At 39.2% G+C, this 20,231-nt stretch overlaps 1 protein-coding gene across 1 annotated transcript in view; it reads left to right on the top strand.

Annotated features, from left to right (window-relative positions):
• The first annotated feature begins 2,966 nt into the window (after positions 1–2,966).
• Positions 2,967–20,231, top strand: part of KLF12 (KLF transcription factor 12) — a 411,252-nt gene continuing 393,987 nt past the window's right edge. The window contains exon 1 of the mRNA XM_052650108.1: positions 2,967–2,990. The gene's annotated coding sequence lies outside the window, so the exon portion shown is untranslated. The remainder of the gene's footprint in view (positions 2,991–20,231) is intronic.

The raw sequence follows: 20,231 nt of genomic DNA, 5'->3' as shown, positions 1-20,231 counted from the left end.
AGATATTGACATATTGTTAATTAATAATCAGATTCAGGGAGACAGTACTTCTTAAAGAGCTTATTTCTTTAAAGCAAAATTGTTTGCTTTTACGAAACTTTTCCAGAAAGTCACGTAACACGAAAAGTGAATTCATAGCTATTTTGAAAAATAGTAACCTGGGTTTTAATAATATTAAGCATTTTTTTCCTGGGAGGTTATCACCCCTCAGTTTTACATGTTTTACATTATGCTGTAAATCTTTTTGAATAATTTTAACATTTACAAAGATACAGTTCAGAAAGCAATTTAAAAGAAACAGTGTTTGAAGTTAGACACAATCTTCTTTCTTAGTTAAGCAGTCAGCTTATTTTACCTAAATGTTTATTTGCTCTTAAGTCAGAAATACCTTGAGCAAAAACTATTCTCTAGGGTTGAGATTTTTAATGATGTGAACCTTAGGCTAATAGGGGTCTTTTATTCTGGTCATCTGTTTTGTGAATGGAGTGGTGATTGGCAAGTACATTTACTTTCATATAAAGCTTGACTGATGTGGACCAACTGCAGACCCTTACATGACCTCTCCATGTGGAGTTGCAGTGTATCTTCTCTTCCTTTCCTACATTGCTTTCCTGGGAGATGACCAGCTGTGAGTTTCTCAAGATCAAAGGTGATATCATTTCTGTGTCGATAGCCCTGGTATGTCCAGCAGGGCCAAGCGATAGTATGTGCTTAATAAATGAGGGTTGAATGAGTACAACTAAGTGTATGTATTAATACGTATAGCAGACATTGTTTGCTACTGACAGTTGTTCTTTCTGAAACATTTTATTTTTAAATAATTAGAGGTTCACAGGACTTTTGCCCACTATACTCCCGAGATACAAGGGAGATCTTGAACTCCTTTATCCTGTTTCCCCTGATGGTAATATTTTGTGTGACTATTGTGCAAAATCAAAGCCAAGAGATTGATCCAATCTGCTAGGCTTATTCAAATTTCGCTAGTTTCACATGTATTTAATGTATGTGCTTGTATGTACAGTTCTGCAGATTTATTTAACCACTGTCACTGGCAGAAGGCTTCCCTGTGCTGCCCTTTTATTGCTCACCCCTCCCCCTCCACACAATAGGTTTTTAATAGTGCTGACTCTGCTTGGCTGTTGCTTCTACATTATTTATGACATAAAACAGAATGATGTTTCTCTTCTCTATGTCTGCCTCTGCATTGCTGCCCTGCAAATAGGTTTATCAGTACCATTGTTCTGGATTCCATATATGTGGGTTAATATATGTTATTTGTTTTTCTCTTTCTGACTTCACTTTGTATAATAGGCTCTAGGTTCATCCACCTCATTAGCACTGACTCAAATGCATTCCTTTTTATAGCTGAGTAATGTAGAAAGTGCTTCCCTGGTAGTTCAGCTGGTAAAGAATGCAATTCCTACATTGCAGTTCGCCTGTAATGCAGGAGACCCTGGTTCAATTCCTGGGTTGGAAGATCCCCTGGAGAAGAGATAGGCTACCCACTTCAGTATTCATGGGCTTCCCTAGTGGCTCAGGTGGTAAAGAATCCACCTGCAATCCAGGAGACTTGGGTTTGATCCCTGCTTGGGAAGATCCCCTGGAGGCGAGCATGGCAACCCATTCCAGTATTCTTGCCTGGAGAATCCCCATGGACAGAGGAGCCTGATGGGCTGCAGTCCACAGGGTCACAAAGGGTAGGATACGACTGAGTGATTAAGCACAGCACAATCAAGAAAAGGGCTTCCCTGGTGGCTCAGATGGAGCATCAGTGATAGGATTCGTGGCTGTTCCCCACTCTAAAGGTCATCTCTCACCCACAGACAGTTTACACATTTCCTGTTCTAAAGAAACATTATCTTAAAGTTGGCTTCCGCAAAGTAGGGAATTGTTAACACGGATAACGAGAGTCCACTCCCGTTAGTTGGAATTTGGACACCACGTAGTATAGTCGTTATCCAGAAAACGCATGAAGTTGCAAAACATAATTTTAATGCTAAAAATGGGGATCCAGTGTTAATGAGTTAGTTGTTGACAAATGAATCTTAGGAAGTGATCTTAAGCATAATAAATTGATGCAGTCTTGCGTGCCTTGAATGGGTATGTCCAGTGGGTTTTAATTGGTGTGACCAGGGATGCTTTGTGCATGGTGGAGGCTCTAAGGATGGATGCACACAGTAGGCTTAGTGTGTCTCAGTGTGTGACTTTACATGTTAAAAGGGAATTCATCCCTTGGAGTGAATTTGGCAGCCTGAGTTGCAGATACAACCACCCATATTTAGATAAGTACAGAGGAAGCTTTTCGTATGGAAGGGAAAAAACTGCTGCTTGTGAAAATTTTTGCTTTAGGAAGTAGTTTGGAGTTTTGAAAATGAATCTCTTTTACTTTCAAGTTCTACAGATACTATTTGTATCTCTTGTCTGGGTATGAGAGAGAAGGTGGTGTTTCTCTCCCTTCTCATCTGCTTATTCTTTTACTTTCGTTATGCTGGAAGGTGGGCTTGCATGGTGGCTCAGCAGTAAAGAATCTGCCTGCCAGTGCAGGATATGTGGGTTCCATCCCTGGATTCGGAAGATCCCCTGGAGAAGGGAATGGCTACCCACTCCAGTATTCTTGCCTGGAGAGTTCCATGGACAGAGGAGCCTGGCGGGCTTACAGTCCATGGTGTTGCAAAGAGTTGGACACGACTGAGTGACTTAGAGAGATCCTGGAAGGCATGGTGGTGAAAGTGACTTGGGAATTTCATCATTGGAAGTGAAGGAACTTCCCCTGCTGACTCTGCTTCTTGCCTTTCTTCCTTTCCTGCATCCTCCAGCCTCTCTCAGACTGCCTGCTGGGCCAGAAGCTATTGCGAAAAAAACTTCTGTAAAGAAAGCCTCCAGGTGACACTCCCCAAACCTTGAGATCAGAAAAGTACTGCCACCTCCTCGAGTTGAAAAACCTCAGCCTGTCTTGGGAACATCGGGTCCCTATTGGGCGTGGAATGCAGGTTTGTGTGTACACTCTGAGCGGGTGTGGGAGCCTGCTGGTGGGCGTGGGGACACCATGTCTGGGTTAGTGTCAGGCTAAGCCTTTAAAAATAGCTTGTTTTTCATTTCTGAAATATAGCCTTCCTGTTCCAGTTTATTAACTCTCAATTTTTAAACTCTTATACCAGGTGCTGTGGGAAGTTAACAAAAAAGTCTTTATCTTGAGGAACTCACAATCTCTTCCGAGGATTTATTAACTAGTGGGAGACGAGATTTACCAGGAGTGCAAAATAACAGGCCATGGACTTATTTTCAGTGCTGAGAGAATACATTGTTAGCCGGATAGAAGTGGTCTGGGTGCAGTCAGTGAAGACTAGAGCATGTGCGTATCAAGACGGTTCACAAGGAGTGAATGACTGCTGGGCAGTGAAGCAGGGGGCACTTGAGAGGCAGGGGTTTTGAATGTGACTCATGTGTGCACTGGGGTGGGAGTGGGTTGGAGTTCTGAGTTCAAGTCCTTCCACTGACTAGCTTTGTTAATTCAAGTTGAGTTCCTTCCCTGACTATATAATCCCTGTTGTTGATTTAAAATTGCACAACCTAAATGTTAAGAATCATGTTTTATTTGGTGAACGAAACTGAGGACTTAAGCCCAGGATGCAGCGCCTCAGATGGCTCTGAGGGGCTGCTCTGAACAGGCAGGGAGGGGAGCTGGGCTGTATAGGAGTTCCGGCCACAAAGACCAGGTGGTCGGAACATCAAAAGATTGTTGTTCGGTCGCTAAGTTGTGTCTGACTCTTTGTGACCCCATGGACTGTAGCATGTCAACCCTCCCTGTCTTCCATTATCTCTTGGCGTCTGCTCAAGTTCATGTCCATTGAGTTGGTGATGCTTTCTAACTATCTCATCCTTTGCCGCCCTCTTCTCCTTTTACCCTCAATCTTTCCCTGCATCAGGGTCTTCTTGAATGAGTTGGTTCTTCACAACAAAGATTAGGTAGTCAGAACATCAAAAGATGACTGTTACTTAAAGAAAACCAGACATCTCAAGTTAAAGAGTTTAGTACTTTTCTTTGTGGGAAAATGCCAGGAGTCTGGGCTCACTGAAATCATTCCTTTGGTGTGCACCTCAGCTCTCTGGGGGCCAGGATCCTCTACTTTCTCATCCTGTGTCCCCTGAGGATGTACCATTGGGGTGGCTACAACAGTTGTACTGCTGGATAGCGGGAATCCCATTTCTATCCTGAGTTCCCTCAAGGCTCACCTCTGGGGACACTGTAATGTGATGGCTTGATGGCTGCAGCGTCCTTTGTTTATTGATACGGCAGGAAGTATTTTTCATTCATACAGTAAAACTATGAATACTAAATAATGTTTATAAAAAAGCTCTACAAGCTGCAAAACTGTACACAGATTTGAATCCTTATCCTTTGAATACCAGTCTTAGAAATACATTTTTAAATTTCTTTTTTATACACTTTAAAAATGCAGAGTGTCAGAAAGGACACTGTTTACCTATGTATAAGAGCATGAAATGGTACTGAAATTCTGCAGATCATTTTAGGATGAAACATATATTTCCCTTTCAAGCTTTCTCCATTCCTTCTTGCACATGTTGAAGCCGTGCTGGCTCTCGTCTCTTCTCGAGCATCAAGTACACAGCTGTCTGGAGACCCCGGAGGCGGCGGGGGGAGCATCAAGGCCTGTCATCATGAACTTGCCCAGGCTCCCTGAAGCCTGGAGTCCCAGGAGCTCTAGTCCAGCTGTATGGCCGTGTCAGCCACGTTTAAGCGCTGGGACCCACACTGCCATGTTCCAACCCTTTCCTCCCCCAGCAGTGACCCAGAAAAGCTTGACTTCTCAACTTAGGGAACGATATGATATCTGAGTCCCCAATAACCTGTTCTTTCATCCATTTGGGAAAAAAAATGTTGGGAAAGACCCTTTTGCTAGCAGGGATGAGGGGAGATAGAGAATCTATTTTTAATAAATAACATCCTAGAAAGACCAAAAAAAAAAAAGGAATGAATGTTTTGAATGATTGTGATTCTCTTCAGCTTTTCCAAAAATGTGTGAGGGAAAGATGGATTACTTCCAAAGAAGGACTGTGGCCCAGCTTTTTGTTTGGCTTCAATCTGACTTTATATTTTTCTTAGAAAAACAAACAAGTGCCAACAAACAAGACGAAAAGCTCTATTGGGAACTTCTGTTCCTCCCTGGAGGACCTGTTTATACGTCAGCTGCTGCAATGGGGATCAAAAAAACTCATCATCTCTGCCATGATTCAAGTAATCAAATTAATAAAAATAAATGTATCTCTTCCAACCGAGAAGATATATCTCTTCAACCACTGTAGAATCAAGGGGGAAAGTCTGCCTGCTTTATACCCAGCACCTGTGAGCCTGTTTTCCCTGAGGAAGTAATTTGAGTGCAGATTTGAAGTAAGCTGTGGGATAAACAGGCCTGGAGAGCAGAACAGAAGTCTATGGATTGAGATAAAAATTAATTGCTAAAACTATGAAGCCGCTGTATATGATTTGCTTTTTTATAATATTCTTCCATGGAAGCTTAGATAAAGCCGCTTCTATATCTTCCTTAATACAGTGGTTTGGCTAAGCATTATGCTTTGTTCAACCTGAGATATTTTCAGAAATAATTCTCTAAGATTTCAAATACACCTTTCTCATACTTTGCCTCATAAAACTGAATCAGACTAATGTATAAGAATACTAAAGTAAGATTCAGGTGAATGCTTTTATAATTTTGCATGGAGGAAGAATTTCTAAGGGGTGAGGCTGAATCCAGAAATCATATATTGAAAATAGATGGATATATTTGACTAAAAAATTAAGCATATCTTTATGATAAAAATTTGATAAGTTGAAATGACAGATTATAATGTGGAAAAAACTATCTGAAATATATATGGCAGTGAAAATTTGTATTTTTAGGGAAAGAACTCTCTTAACCAGAATAAAGGCAACTGCACCAATATAAAGATGGGAAAAGATTTGACCAGGAATTTCACAAAAGAAGACTTACACATGACCAGTTAACTGATCAATTCATGTTTAATCTGGCTGAATTCATGTTTAATCTTGCTGATTGTCCAAGAAGTACAAGTTTAGAACTGTTTTTTTTTTTTTCTTAACTGTCAATTTGCATAAGATTAAAAATATGACCAGACCAAATGTTGGGGAGGATGTGGTAAACACTCATGTATATGCATTGATGGTGCATGTGTAAACTTAAGACTTTTCTGTGGAAATATGTGTAAACATTTAATATACGAGTACCCTTTGGACAAGAAAGTTTAGGAAGTTATTTCAGAAATGTGATAATGAATATGTTCAAAGGCCTGCCTACAGTCATGTTCACCAGAGTATGGTTATCCCTAAAAATGAAGGAGTCAAAACATGTAATACAGAGATAGTTAAATCAATATGGTACATTGATAGAAGAAAACATTAAGCTGCTGCTAAAAAGACAACAGATTTTTGAATTTATTGGTAGGGAAATTGGTCGTGAAGTGTTGTCAGCTGAAGGAAGCATATTACAAAGTGGCGTTTGTATCGGCGATATATAGTAATGTTGAAAATGTGCTATATGTTAGAACCTTTGCTAAGTGTTTTACAGTGATTATCTCTTTTGATGACCATGGCATTCCTCCTCCTAGATATCATTGGCCCCATTAAACAGATTAACAAACAGAAATATCAGGATGATAAGTAGCTCAAGGCTGCACCAGTAGGAGGTGTGGAGCCAGGATTTAATGAGTACTTTCTAGAATTTATACTTTCGTGTAAGTGTATGCTTATGTGAAAGGGCACAGCAAATATGGTTAACAGTTCTTTCTGTTTGTTACTAGTTTGTCAACTAACAAATGATTGAAGTTTTCTTATTTATACCTTTAGGTATTCTCTGAGGAGTTTAGAATATGTGCATTGTACTTCCCTAATCAGAAAAAGCAAAGCTACTTTTATTTTTTACTGTTTGTACTATACAAGTAGTAGTTGTTAGATTTTTAGAAGGGCAGGCACTCTCATTCTAATTTGTATACAATGTGTGTCAACTTTTACTAAGAGGAAGAGTTGAAGAAAACTATGAATGATCAGCATTATAATTGGCATTTTTCATAACACCCGTAGGACATTGCATATTAGGAAATCCATAAGTGATGTTTTCTGTGGTACTTTTTAGGGTAGGTACAACAAAATTGAGTTTTAAAGAAAAGCAGTTAATATTGAACACATTTATTGGCTTAAAAGTTTATACTTTTTAAAAATTAATTAAGTCCATATAAAAGTAATTGTATTTTCATCAGCAAGCTTTAAAGTATTTACTGAATATCGAGAACTTACAGGAAAAAAGAAGTGTAAGATGCATAAATAACAATCTAGTTGTACAAACAAAATCTCAGAAACTGATCATCTGTATGTATTGGGTTGATCAAAAAGTTCGTTCGGGTTTTTCTGTAGGATGATATGGAAAAACCTGAATGAACTTTTGGGTCAACTCAATATTTAAAATAGTAAGTTATCAGGTGGTACATTATAAACTTCGGATGAAAATATAGAAATAAAACTAAGTCATGAGGGTAGGGTTATTTGTAAGTATTGTATGTACTACATAAGGGAGCTTATAAAGTATAAGATGGATAGGGTCGAATAATACTCAAGTGTAATAGGGAAAGTACATGGAGAAATAAGGATTGGTTTGACCCTGAACACTGGCTATAGGTAGCTGAAGGTGGCAGGCAGCCTGAACCAAGTGGTCCAAGCCAGAGTGGGCAGGATGGGAGCAGGCCTTTAGTTCAGTGATTGTTGACAGGTGATGGGAAGTCAAGTAGGAGAGGTCTGGTTATAGAGAACTTCCACTGTGAAGACAGTTGGACAAATTAAACAGAAAAATTTATGTAGACAGTAGGACAAATTAGAAAAAACTTCAGGGTCATTTACAGGGCTTAATTATAATAGTTTTCTAGAAGTTTCTCTTCAGTTTGATGGATATATTAAGGAAATTCCTTTAATCAAAAAGAGTCCTTGCCTAACAGATTTGGAAATTCCTGTTATCCACCCCAAGGTTTTATTTTCAGTTTTCATCCTGTGCTTTTATGAAACATTAACAGTAACCCAAGGGATTACATGAGAAATAGTGAAGCTGATCAATCTGATTGGAGTTTTGTGAGTAGTGTTCTTAGTTAAGAAACTCTGGTTGGATGGTGTTTTGAATATCATTTAGTTTGATTTCTCACCACAATAAAGGTATTATTTCTGTCATAATCTTCAAAGGGAATCATTTCTGTTTGTCTAAAATGATGAATAGAGAGAAGAGGATGAAGACTTGAGTTTGTTGCTTAGCCCAACATTTGAAGTAGCCTGTTTTAGCTGTTGATGCATTTGTTTATAGCTGAAGGAAACTTTAAAAGCACACACAGCATGTGTTCTTTTAGAAGGATCATGGGAAAGGATCATGTAGAAAACTAAATTAACAGTTAAGTAAATTTAATCTTTGAAATGCTTTTTTTAAAAAGCCGTTTAATCACAACTAGAAAAAACATCTTTAAATCTCTTAATCTGGCGAATTGAGTACTGTTTTTTGTCAGTGACATCATAAACATTTTAGTTAACTTTGTCAAGTAACAACATGCCACTTGATCTTTTGGCATGACTGTAAAAATAATGTATCAGATATTAAGTATATCATGTTTGTATTCTAGGATACTAACTTTTTAATTTGATTGTCTCACAGTGTACTGTTTATAATACTCAACATGACAAGTAGCATATTAAAGCTGTACACAAAAAGTATTCAATTCTGATGTGACAAAAGATCAATTTCTTTGTTAGTAATAATTTAAATTAAGTTGATTATTAATAAGTAACAAATGCTTGTATTATTACCAGTAAGATATGGATCCCATAAGTAACATAAGAGACCTATGGTGATAGTTGTTCATAAACAGAGAATTAACGATTAATCCACTTCTCTGCACCTGAGATGCCCGTCAAACTAAATTGTATACGCTCCTTGGTATTCCATGTGCAGTGTACTGTTTGTGCAGCTAGTCATTTAGAACAAAGTAAATTGTTGAATATAAATTTAATGTACCACATCTTCAAACAAAAGAAATTATAGAACTGATTTAAAATCACACACAATATCATATACAGTAGCATCGCTAGATTGATTGAATAAGGGGACTTAGTTAAGAAAGGCATTATGGATAAAGTGAGCAAGAGTTTTGAAAGAGCATAAAGATAGTAATTAGTGTACCAAGGCAGGAACGGTGTGTTCCTTCTATTAGTGTACCTATAGAAGGAACGGTGAGTTGTTGGGAGTCTGTGCACCCATCAAGACTTGGACTATTTACCTAATCTGTGGATGTAGTATAGAGCCTTGTACATATTGGTACTCAGTTTTTTTCTTCCTCCTCTTCTCCTTCATCTCGTCCTCCTACGGTTTCTCCTTCTTTTAAATATAGTGCCTTTCAGATATTAAAAATGGTAGAAAGTAGATTTTTAACAACTTACAGTATAATTGAGTGTTTCAGAACTCAGTTTGGAGTGGGAGAGATGGAAGTTGATTCCTGCCTTCATCACTTGCTCCATCTCTGTGATATTGAGCAAACTCGTTACCTTCTAGTTACAGTTTCCTCATCTGTACCGTGGCAGAGCAAGAATACCTAACCACAGGTTCCTAACTTGTGATTTTAATGAGATAAATCTTGCAAAGCCTTTAGCATTGTGTTAGCTTAAATGTTACCCTTAAATAAAAGGAATGTGGGGTATTGCAGAATGCTACTTTTGTGGCCTGCATTAACATACAAATGTATTCTTTATGGCCTACCTTAAACTTCTAAGAGGTGATACTAAGTTCCTTACCTATTGTCTGTAGAATATGATTATTTTCTCTTTAAATCATATTGATTGGAAGTGGGCTAGAATTAGGGAGGGTGTTGATTGTGAGCTTGTAATGGACAAAATGGCCATTTTGTTCTGGAATGGTAGAGCTGTTAAAATTTTTCTCCCTTCTAAATGTAGGTATTTATAGTTTTTGTTAAAGTGGAAGTGTTAGTCACTCAGTCGTGTCCAGTTCTTTGCAACCCCAGGGACTGTAGCCTGCCAGGCTCCTCTGTCCATGGAATTTCCCAGGTAAAAATACTGGGAGTGGGTTGCCATTCCGTTCTTCAGGGGATCTTCCTGACCCAGGGATTGAACCCAGGTCTTCTGCATTGCAGGCAGATTTTTTGCTATCTGAGCAACCAAGGAAGCTCAGTTTTTGTTAATGCCCATTTAGAGTAGAGTGTGAGATCCCTGTGCTAATGCAGTGAAACTGAAAGTCTCTCAGTCATGTCTGACTCTTTGTGACCCCATGGACTATACAGTCCTTGGAATTCTCCAGACCAGAATACTGGAGTGGGTAGCCGTTCCCTTCTCAGGGATCGAACCCAGGTCTCCCTCATTGCAGTAGGATTCTTTACTAGCTGAGCCACCAGGGAAGCCCAAGAATACTGGTGTGGGTAGCCATTCCCTTCTCCAGGGGATCTTCCTAACCCAGGGATCAAACCAAGGTCTCCTTCATTGCAGGTGGATTTTTTTTTTTACCAGCTGAGCCACCAGGGAAGCCCAAGAGTACTAGAGTGGGTTGCCTATCCCTTCTTCAGTGGATCTTCCTGATCCAGGAATCAAACCGGGGTCTCCTGCATAGCAGGGGGATTCTTTACCAGCTGAGCTATCAGGGAGGCGTAAGGAATTGGTATTTCCCTGGACCAGAGGTTGACTTGAGTCAAGATACAGAGTCTGAAGCAGGAAGAGGAAGAGAGAGGCAGTGGTTTAGGGGAGAAGTGGCCCAGTGCTGAGCAGAGCCCTGCCCACTGCTCCCCAGATTTTCCCCAGTGGCTGCTTTTCTGGCCTCTTAATGCTTTCTCCTGAGAGGTGGCCCTTCTGTCTCCAGTGGATTCTGTTGTTGGTCATCTTCTTTTGTTTCCTGTTTTCCAGTAAGCCCTTTACCATTTTGAATAAAGCACAGGGTGCTCTCCCCTCCCCCACCTCACAGCCCCGGTTCTGGGATGTCCACGTCTCCCAGGGCATCCTGACTTTTATGTTTACCCGTCAGTTTATTCGGGTAATTCAAGATAGGTGAGGACTTAAAACATTTTAAATGTAATCTAAAAAAGATCTACTGTGTAATTTTATGAAGAAAATTCATGTCTCCTCATAAGAAAATACAGAATTTTAGGTACCTTAGACCCACCTGTGAGTGAATCAGGTTCTACCAGCAACAAGAACTCTTCCTTTCCAGGCTCCTTTCACTAGGCTTTGGTTCTGCACTTAGCCATGGCCTAGAGGTAAGAGTTAATAAAGCAGTGCCTTTTGGAGATTAAGTTACAGACCTTAATTTAGAAGGAACTGATTATGTTGTTTAGGAAGGAGGTAACTCTTCAAGAGAAGACCAAAGGTGCTGTTAATATTAGAATGCAAGGTTCATTTGTTCTAGAAGCTGAAACTTACCTGGTGTTTAGCGTAAGACCTGCATAGAAAAATACACGAGAACAAATTGGAATAGTGATGCTGCGTGCCCTCGAGGCCCAAACCCGACCACAGGTCTTCCTAAATACTTACTTTAGAAATCATGAGAGACTTGCTGCTGCTGCTGCTGCTAAGTTGCTTCAGTCGTGTCCAACTCTGTGCAACCCCAGAGATGGCAGCCCATCAGGCTCCCCCATCCCTGGGATTCTCCAGGTAAGAACACTGGAGTGGGTTGCCATTTCCTTCTCCAATGCATGAAAGTGAAAAGTGAAAGTGAAGTCGCTCAGTCATGTCCGACCCTCAACGACCCAATGGACTGCAGCCCACTAGGCTCCTCCGTCCATGGGCTTCTCCAGGCAAGAGTACTGGAGTGGGGTGCCATTAGAGGCCAAAAAAAAAAAAAAAAGTTAAAAGCATATCTGATCCAGCATATTCTGGCAGATTGTTCTTGGTGTAGCTAAATCTGACCTCAAGTGTATTATGATCTGGAAATATGCCTGTAATGGGCCTTTCCTGGTGGTCCAGTGGCTAAGACTCCACATTCCCCATGTTGGGGGTCCTGGGTTCGATCCCTTGTCAGGGAACTAGATCCCACAGGCTGCAACTGAAAGTTCACACGCTGCGAGTAACGATCCCACATGCTGCAACTAAGACTCAGTGCAGCCAAATAAATAAGTAAATATTAAAAAAATTAAAAGTTAAAACCACTGTTTAAAAAAGTACCTGTATTAATTTTATGATCTTAAAGATACAGTTTGTATTTATTTGGAAACATTTAATAGGAAACCTGTTGAGTATAATGCAGTGACTAACCATGATGAAGTTTTCTTGTCATAGAGTTGAAAAGGTCTTCTGTTTCAAGAAGAACAGATAAAAATAGCTGCGGAAAAGCAAATCTAGTGGGGTTATATAAAGAAATGTAAAAGTGCTGGTTTTATGTGGTTTATACATGTTTTCTTTTAGAGTTTTTGGAGAAAGGATGCAATGAAAGATCAAAACTTGGTTCAAGTCCTAGTTCCACTCTTTATTATTGGTTGGATCTCTTTCATGTAACTGTGGACAAATTACAGTGAAAGTGAAAGTTGCTCAGTCGTGTCTGACTCTTGTGACCCCATGGGCTGTAGTCCATGGATGGATTTCTCCAGCCCAGAATACCAGCGTGGGTAGCCTTTCCCTTCTCCAGGGGATCTTCCCAACCCAGGGATCGAACCCAGGTCTCCTGCATTGCAGGTGGATTCTTTACCAGCTGAGCCATCAGGGAATCCCAAGAATACTGGAGTGGGTAACCTATCCCTTCTCCAGTGGATCTTTCAGACCCAGGGATCAAATCAGGGTCTCCTGCATTGCAGGTGGATTCTTTACCTACTGAGCTATGAGGGAAACCCCATGAGCTATGAGAGACAAATGATATTCCTTATTTAAGATTCAGTTTCCTCATCTGTGAAATGCAGTTGCTAAAATTTAGTTGGTAGTGTTGTACTGAGTGTGAAATGATAACTGTATAGGACATCTGGCAAGGTGTCTGGAAATTAGTACTCAATGAATGATAACTATTAAAAATAAAAATAATAAGCAGTAATGGCAGACTCCTTTCTTTGCATTGTACATTATTGCTGGTTATTTCTCAGGAGTACTGTAATTGGTCATATCATGTATGACCTTTCTAAAATTGAAAAGTCTCTTTTTCTTTATTTCCTCTTGTAGTGTGAGCTTTCCGTAATGATATGATTCTCTTCCCTTCTGTCTCTCACACACTGTAATTCTCTGCAGCATCTAGCAGGTGCTTTTTGAAAGTCCTGTTAAAACATGAAGACTAATTGAACATTTTGAATCTTGAAGCGTTTTCCACTTAAGAGCCATATTTATTATCTCTCATATTAAGACAAATTCTAGGAGTGACTTGATTAATCTTGACAGTTTTTCTGTAAACACTGCTGTTTGAAATTGGTTTATTAATATTTAAAAGTAATAGTAAGAAAATATTAGGAAATATACTGATTTTAAAAGTATTAGGAAATATATATATCTAGTTTTTTAGAAAAATATTATGGAGGTATGTCAGTAATGCTAATTAAGTTAGGGAAAATCCTTAGTCAAACCACCACACCACACTTATTCAAGAAGTATTTTTGTGTATTTTACTAATTCCTCATATGCAAGTTATTTTTACTTAATATTGCTCTTTCCCCATCTTTCTTAAGTATAGTTTATGACGGCAGTGTCATAGTCCATTACATTGTTTTACCATAGTTAAACTGGCTGCTTCCTTGGGATGAACTGGAACTGTTTTTAGGTTATAAATGGTGCTAACAGTGAGCCTTTTATATTTGTAGGCTTCCTTCCTTCCTTCTTTCCTTCTTTTTCCCCTGCCTCCATTCCTCTCTGTCTCCCTCCCTCCTTCCCTCCCTGTCCCCGCCTCTCTCCTCTTCCCTTTTTTTTTTCGGGGGAATGATTAGTTCAGGAATATTATTACTGGGTCACAGGTTATTAACTGTTTTGACTTTTGAAACCTGAGTGCCTTTCAGAGGATTCTGGTAGTTTTTATTGCCAGAGGCAATGTATGGGTAAGATGATTCTACCATTTTCTAACAATGAACATAGTAGTTATTTATTTAAAATTGGCTAATCTAACTGATGCCGAGTGTATATCACAGTTCTTATTTCTTTACAAGGGCCACAAGTGATATTGTTGACATGTATTTAGTTTCTGATCGCAGGCAGGACATCTGGTCGTGTAATTTTCTGGAATTCATTATACAGTTGTAATAAAGTACATCTTGTTAGGACTCATTTAAAGAAAAACTCTGTAATGCAACTTGTCGACTTTTTATATGATGAATTTGTATGCTCACAGTTAAAACTACTTATAGGAAAAGTGTTTGAAGTTAAAAAGATTTTTTTTTTAAAGGTATTTCTGGCTTCTAGATCTAATTAATGATTATTTGGCTTAATGTATTAACATATGCTTTAAACTCTGTCTGCAGCCCCAGTCACCAAATATAGGATTGGAAACCACTGTTTTGGTTTTATGGACATTTTAAAATAGCCTCAAGGGATCTTTATCTTGAGTTTTACTCTTAAGGCCAACTACTCTATTCTCCTTGGCTTACCCTCTTTTTTAACCTAATTTGTGGGAAGTTGGATCTTAGTATTTACTCAGGGTGCTCCTTGCCCCCTCATCCCCCCCACCTCAGGCAAAACATAGGTTGGATGAATTGAACCTAAAGGGGCAAGGAAATTTCTTTGAGATGTATAATTAGATGGGGAAAAAAGGAGGAAAGGGTGAGAACAACAACAAAATTTAGAAGGAGATCAGGGAGAAAGACATGGACTTACAGAAGAGAATAGATGAGAATTTTCATCACCTTCCAATTTCTTCACCAACTCCTTTGTAAGCCTTCAGATCGGCTATCCTTTAGATGTATTGAGGAGTAGTTGATTTGTATTTTTAATCTAATTCTGTATCTCTCCCTACCCCCCCACTTTTTTTTTTTTTTTTTTCATTTTCGATTATTTTATCTTTACGAAATGCACAGGGCGACTTTCTGGTTCCTTCTGCCCTGCTGCCAGTGCACCTTCAGCCCAGCAGCTCCCCCTCCGTGTGAATTTGCACTTCAGGGGCACCATTTCCTGTCAGAAACCCAAGGCAGGCCCCTGACATTTCTAGGTGGCTATTCACACAGGAAAGGACCTGAGAAGTTTCACAGGGCACCTGCTTGACTGTGGGAGGAGCTGATCATCATGGTGCACAAATGGGTCCCTCTGTTCCCATACCTTTTGGCCTCCCAGGAGTCTAAAATTAGAGTGGTTAGAAAATTGAAAAGCTCATGTAACCGTGTGCCAGAATATAAATAATCGAAGATAAGATTTGATGTTCACATTCACCTGGATTGAAATCAAGGTGACTGATACTGATATTTGATTCCAAATAAAGTGATTGTTTTTATGGTAGTAGAATTTGCATAGCATAAACTTTACCTTTTGGGCCATTAAAAAAAAGTTACTTACTTGACAAAGGTATAACTTTTCACACTATACAAAGAACTTTTCTAAATCTAGGACATTCAAAGATGAACAGAACCTGATTCTTCAAACAGCAGTAGAGTTAAGTCCGTATATTTTCACATAGCTGTATCTAACTGGAAATATGTGTCTGCATATGAAAACCATTCTGTCCCTATTTTAATGAATAGAAAAACCTCTAAATAGCACTTCATTTTTTATTTTTAATTGTGCTGAAATATATATGACAATGAAATTGACCTTTTAGACATTTAAAAGTTGATATTTCAAGGTGATTTTTATTCACTGTGTAAGCATCGGGGGAATTATATATAGTTTTATAACAGAAGCATAATGCTAAAAAAGAATTTGATTTGCAAATCTTTCACTTTTTTTTGGAATTAAAATAACCGATTTTCTTTCCTCTTCCGCCTTTCTTCATTTTTTTGCACATATATTTTGGTAGCTGAACTATTGCCAGGTTATTTTAGACCTGTTTTTCCTGTAACGTAGAGCCTTTTTTTTTCCCCCCTCAAGGTCTAAAAGAAAAAATACTTTTTTCATGGGATGTGTTTGCAATTTGTATGCTGTTATTTATAATTATTTTATAATAAAAAATGTGAAATTGATAATTGTGAATGTGTTTCACTGGGCATGAATTATGTTTATTAATAAAGTTAAGTTTTGAGTGAGGGTACCTAAAATTCAGCTGTTTTGCTGGGTAAACATTAGCAAGTCTATTTAAGAATGTAACCTTTGCCTTCTCTAAATAATACTTTCTTTCTGTCATGAGGACTCTTGAGGAGTGATTACTTATGGCAGTAATCAAGTTAGATGCCTGATGTATCTACTTGATCTCTTCATTTAGCTGTATCTGCAGTCATTTGGTTATCTCATCAGATCAGTCTAATGCATTTCATTTTTCTTTATTGATTGATGATATATTCTTTTTTATTTTGTATTTACGACAGTGACTGTCGTAGTGAAAGTCACTGTTAGTTGCTCAGTCATGTCCGACTGTTTGCCCTCCCATGGACTGTTGCCCGCTAGGTTCTGCTCTCTACGTAGGGATACTGGAATGGGTTGTCATTCCCTTCTCCAGGGATCTTCCTGACCCAGGAATCGAACCCAGGTCTCTTGCATTGCAGGCAGATTCTTTACCGTCTGAGTACCGTCTGAGCCGCTAGGGAGTGATCTAGGAAGCTGTCATAAGTCAGAGCATAAACCTGTATAATTCTGTCAAAACGCAGAGCATAAACTTCTATGATTCTGAATTCCCCTTTGTATCTTTCATGCTCAGTGTATGTTGTTAATTATTATTATGGGCTAGATAGCCCTATGGCCATGAAGCACCAGAGCCTTTGCATCTACTTATACTGTTGATTTTCTAAAACTGCAAAAAGAATGAAATGTCCCTCACGTGTAATTTACTAATGTCAGTGGCTAAATTAGTAGCACAATTAAGAACCTTCAAATCCACTTTGAAGATACACCGGAGTAGTTGGGGCATCAGATATATTTGGACACTTCATCTGAGTGGATTAACAACTCTTAGTTGGTAGTTGGGAAGGAGTGACATTTGCATAAAGGCACTTCCTTTTGCCACCTTTGAAATATTTTTTTTAAGAAGTGTGGTTTAATCTTACTCCGTTATTAAACTGCTATAAGCTTCTTTTTAAGTTATCAGAGCCAAATTGAAGGATTTATTTCTTTGCCTGTTCTTGAAAACAGTGCTGTCAAACAGAGTAAGACAAGGCAAGCAATGGAGATACAGCCCCCTGTGTTTTCAGTTATTTGCATTTGTTCGTACTTCTAAGGTATTTTAAATTCCCAAAGGAGTTTGCTTGCTCTGTTATATAAATTGTTACCTAAAAGGGTCTATAAGAGATCAAAGTAAATGTCAGCCTAGTAAATAGAAGAGTCTTTTTTCCCCCTTCTGAGCTACATTATAAAGGGAGATTTCTTTTGCCTTATTTATATTTAGAATTTTAATGTAGTTAGGAAACAGTGAGTTATTAAAGTTTGAAAAGTGTCGAGTCCCATATTTGAAATCTGTTGAAAGCAAAAAAATCGATTAAAAACTTTTTGATTGCCTTAGAGTTTCTCCTAATTTCTCACACGTTAGAGAGGCTTTGCTTTTCTCTTCCTTAATGCAGACAAAACTTGGCTAAACCATCTCATTCTGTCCATTTCCGTTACAATAGTATTTAAATGAAAAAGACGAACTTGTTTATATTGCTGGTTGATTTATAGGATATTTAAGGCCAAAGAAGTTAACCAAGGGACCAAACTAATTTGTGTCCATGGAATAATGATTTTTGTCAAAAAGTTTTTGTAGTTCGTATATTTATTATACATTTTCCCTCTCCTTTTCTCTCTTGGTAGTAGTTCAGCGGATGGCTGTAAACATTATGGGGTCTCTTTGTGTATCACAGAGTTTTCGAGCATGACAAAATAATTAACATCCTCTTTGATTTCTTTGGTTGTTGGAAACAAAACGTCTGTGCTAACTATTGCTGTGTTTCTGTATGCTCAGTTCCTCGGTGATGTCTGACTTTTTTGCAATCTCATGGACTTAGCTTGCCAGGCTCTTCTGTCCATGGGATTTTTCAGGTAAGAATACTGGAGTGGATTGCCATTTCCTCCTTTAGGGGATCTTCCTGACCCAGGCATCGAAGCCGCAGCTCCTGCTTTGGCAGGATTCTTTACCACTGAGCCATCAAACTATCACTAGTAAGGACAATTAATATACAGGCCATTTGATTGATACCCAGAGTGCTAAATCATGGAAAGTTTATTAGTTTCCTGGGTATTTGTTAAAGAGTATGAAGTTGGAATTCAGAATATATTTTCCCTGAAATATGGTTGAGTATGTGGTTATTAGAGGTAGTTAATTCTACAAAGCGCATTTCGTCTGTAATGCTTGCCTAGTAAGAATGTGGTAGTTCCATTGTAACTCTAAATATGACAGGGTATCTCTTGGGAATTGTTTGAATTCTCATATGAATTTTCAGGGACAGTGCTGTAACTCTTGACAACAGAAATACAGATTTGAATGTTCTAAGGCATAGGCAACATGATATTTCAGAGACTGGAATTTGGAAGTGGTTCTATTGCACCGGGGGTGTGATAAACTGTTAGGGCTTGGAATCTCTTCCAGGTTATCTTTTAGGGACACTCTCAACTCTAGCTCTGTTTCATGTACTCCTTTATTTTCTTCAAGGTCCCCAGAGACTAGGTTGCTCTACTACTTGTTTGTAATCAACACTTAGAATTCTGACCAGAGTTGCTATTTGCTATACAGGGTTGATTGGTGTCCCCCGAAAATTCACATTCTACTTGCAACTTCAAAATGGGACATTATTTGGAAACAGTTGTTGCAGGTGTAATTAACTAGGTGGAGGTCATATTGTAGTAGGGTGGGCCCTTAATCCAACCTGTGATTGGCATCCTTACTAGAGACAAGGGGATATGGGAACATGTGGCTCAAGGTGACAGTCATGAATGTTGACTGTGGAGTAAGAACCCTTCTGCCAGAGCAGCGGTTCTCAGTCTGACTGTATCCTGGAATCACCTGGCCATCTTTGAAGATCTGCTGATGCCTGAGCATGTATCCCAGAGATTTTCTGGTCATCAGTCAGGGATTCTGATGGCTCAAAGGGAATTTTATAGCTCCTAATGAATTCTGTTGTGCATTCAAAATTGAGAAATACTGGTCTAAAGCTCTTTATATCCCAGAGAATAACGGGGATACTTGTTTTAAAATTTTAGGGGTTATGATGGTGGTGGTGATGATTTTTGGTTGCAATGGATAGATTTAGGGGCTTCCCTGGTAGTTTCAGATGGTAAAGAATCTGCCTGCAATTCAGGAGACCTGGATTTGATCTCTGGGTTGGGAAGAACCCTGGAAAAGGGAATGGCTGAACCACTCCACTCTTCTTGCCTGGAGAATTCCATGGATGGATTTAGAGTAATGCAAGGAGATCCAACCAGTCCATTCTGAAGGAGATCAACCCTGGGATTTCTTTGGAAGGAAAGATGCTAAAGCTGAAACTCCAGTACTTTGGCCACCTCATGCGAAGAGTTGACTCATTGGAAAAGGCTTTGATGCTGGGAGGGATTGGGGGCAGGAGAAGAAGGGGACGACCGAGGATGAGATGGCTGGATGGCATCACTGACTTGATGAATGCGAGTCTGAGTGAACTCTGGGAGTTGGTGATGGACAGGGAGGCCTGGTGTGCTGTGATTCATGGGGTCACAAAGAGTTGGACACGACTGAGCGACTGAACTGAACTGAACTACCTTAAGTAAGACAGAAACCAATTTATTACCTGACTCCAAGGTTTCCCAGACATCTTTGAGATAGGAGGTCAGTGAGTCATGCGTCCCTTGGATGTGTTGGGAGAATTGTAATGGTCCCTGGTGGCTGCATCTCAGTTGGGGTGTGGGTTGGTGTTTTTCTCTCTAGACTTTTCTCTCTACCATTGCTTTTCTGCTATTTGAAAACCTGTTTTGGGCCCCATGAAGAGAGATGAGGATGAGTTTAAAAAGTATGGAAGATACTTTTATTTAGTATCTAGTACTGGTATTGCTGCTGTTTAGTTGCTAAGTAATGTCTGACTCTCGCGACCCTATGGACTGCCCACCGGCTCCTCTGTCCATGAGATTTCCCAGGCAGGAATACTGGAGTGTGTTGCCACTTCTTCTCCAGGGGATCTTACCAACCCAA

Source organism: Budorcas taxicolor, chromosome 12, assembly GCF_023091745.1.
Source record: "Budorcas taxicolor isolate Tak-1 chromosome 12, Takin1.1, whole genome shotgun sequence".
NCBI lineage: Eukaryota > Metazoa > Chordata > Mammalia > Artiodactyla > Bovidae > Budorcas > Budorcas taxicolor.
The sequence above is the reverse complement of the archived record's forward strand: the minus strand, read 5'-3'. Positions and strand labels throughout refer to the sequence as shown.